The sequence below is a fragment of the Oncorhynchus mykiss genome, chromosome 9, assembly GCF_057628025.1.
Source record: "Oncorhynchus mykiss isolate SJ-2025 chromosome 9, ASM5762802v1, whole genome shotgun sequence".
In the NCBI taxonomy this organism is placed as follows: Eukaryota; Metazoa; Chordata; class Actinopteri; order Salmoniformes; family Salmonidae; genus Oncorhynchus; species Oncorhynchus mykiss.
In genome coordinates this window covers 7,487,291-7,489,411 of record NC_143030.1, presented here as the reverse complement: position 1 = coordinate 7,489,411, position 2,121 = coordinate 7,487,291, and the positions used below count along the sequence as shown (strand labels likewise).

At 51.5% G+C, this 2,121-nt stretch overlaps 1 long non-coding RNA gene across 1 annotated transcript; it reads right to left on the bottom strand.

Moving 5' to 3' along the window:
* Positions 1-303: 303 nt before the first annotated feature.
* Positions 304-1,381, bottom strand: LOC149980735 (uncharacterized). Its single transcript, XR_016483502.1, has 3 exons — positions 1,203-1,381; positions 557-728; positions 304-368 (listed from the first exon to the last, which is right to left on the bottom strand). It is a non-coding gene; the product is annotated as an uncharacterized LOC149980735 (long non-coding RNA).
* Positions 1,382-2,121: the final 740 nt, after the last annotated feature.

Sequence of the window (2,121 nt, the reverse complement as noted above, 5' to 3'; positions counted from 1 at the left end):
TGGTGAAGAAGGCCAGACTACAGAGTGAGTTTACCTGCTGGTGGTGAAGGAGACCAGACTACAGAGGGAGTTTACCTGCTGGTGGTGAAGGAGACCAGACTACAGAGGTAAATAGGGAGTTTACCTACTGGTGGTGAAGGAGACCAGACTACAGAGGTAAAGAGGGAGTTTACCTGCTGGTGGTGAAGGAGACCAGACTACAGAGGTAAAGAGGAAGTTTACCTGCTGGTGGTGAAGGAGACCAGACACAGAGGGAAAGAGGGAGTTTACCTACTGGTGGGGAAGGAGACCAGACTACAGAGGTAAAGAGGGAGTTTACCTGCTGGTGGTGAAGGAGACCAGACTACAGAGGTAAAGAGGGAGTTTACCTACTGGTGGGGAAAGAGACCAGACTACAGAGGTAAAGAGGGAGTTTAGCTGCTGGTGGTGAAGGAGACCAGACTACAGAGGTAAAGAGGGAGTTTACCTGCTGGTGGTGAAGGAGACCAGACTACAGAGGTAAAGAGGGAGTTTACCTGCTGGTGGGGAAGGAGACCAGACTACAGAGGGAGTTTACCTACTGGTGGTGAAGGAGACCAGACTACAGAGGGAGTTTACCTGCTGGTGGTGAAGGAGACCAGACTACAGAGGGAGTTTACCTGCTGGTGGGGAAGGAGACCAGACTACAGAGGTAAAGAGGGAGTTTACCTGCTGGTGGTGAAGGAGACCAGACTACAGAGGGAGTTTACCTGCTGGTGGTGAAGGAGACCAGACTACAGAGGTAAAGAGGGAGTTTACCTGCTGGTGGTGAAGGAGACCAGACTACAGAGGTAAAGAGGGAGTTTACCTGCTGGTGGTGAAGAAGACCAGACTACAGAGGGAGTTTACCTGCTGGTGGGGAAGGAGACCAGACTACAGAGGTAAAGAGGGAGTTTACCTGCTGGTGGTGAAGAAGACCAGACTACAGAGGTAAAGAGGGAGTTTACCTGCTGGTGGTGAAGGAGACCAGACTACAGAGGTAAAGAGGGAGTTTACCTGCTGGTGGTGAAGAAGACCAGACTACAGAGGTAAAGAGGGAGTTTACCTGCTGGTGGTGAAGGAGACCAGACTACAGAGGGAGTTTACCTGCTGGTGATGAAGGAGACCAGACTACAGAGGTAAAGAGGGAGTTTACCTGCTGGTGGTGAAGGACACCAGACTACAGAGGTAAAGAGGGAGTTTACCTGCTGGTGGTGAAGGAGACCAGACTGCAGAGGTAAAGAGGGAGTTTACCTGCTGGTGGTGAAGAAGGCCAGACTACAGAGGTAAAGAGGGAGTTTACCTGCTGGTGGTGAAGGAGACCAGACTACAGAGGTAAAGAGGGAGTTTACCTGCTGGTGGTGAAGGAGACCAGACTACAGAGGTAAAGAGGGAGTTTACCTGCTGGTGGTGAAGAAGACCAGACTACAGAGGTAAAGAGGGAGTTTACCTGCTGGTGGTGAAGGAGACCAGACTACAGAGGGAGTTTACCTGCTGGTGGTGAAGGAGGCCAGACTACAGAGGTAAAGAGGGAGTTTACCTGCTGGTGGTGAAGAAGGCCAGACTACAGAGGTAAAGAGGGAGTTTACCTGCTGGTGGTGAAGGAGACCAGACTACAGAGGTAAAGAGGGAGTTTACCTGCTGGTGGTGAAGGAGTCTAGACTACAGAGGGAGTTTACCTGCTGGTGGGGAAGGAGACCAGACTACAGAGGTAAAGAGGGAGTTTACCTGCTGGTGGTGAAGGAGACCAGACTACAGAGGTAAAGAGGGAGTTTACCTGCTGGTGGTGAAGGAGACCAGACTACAGAGGTAAAGAGGGAGTTTACCTGCTGGTGGTGAAGGAGACCAGACTACAGAGGGAAAGAGGGAGTTTACCTACTGGTGGTGAAGGAGACCAGACTACAGAGGGAGTTTACCTGCTGGTGGGGAAGGAGACCAGACTACAGAGGTAAAGAGGGAGTTTACCTGCTGGTGGTGAAGGAGACCAGACTACAGAGGTAAAGAGGGAGTTTACCTGCTGGTGGTGAAGGAGACCAGACTACAGAGGGAGTTTACCTACTGGTGGTGAAGGAGACCAGACTACAGAGGGAGTTTACCTGCTGGTGGGGAAGGAGACCAGACTAC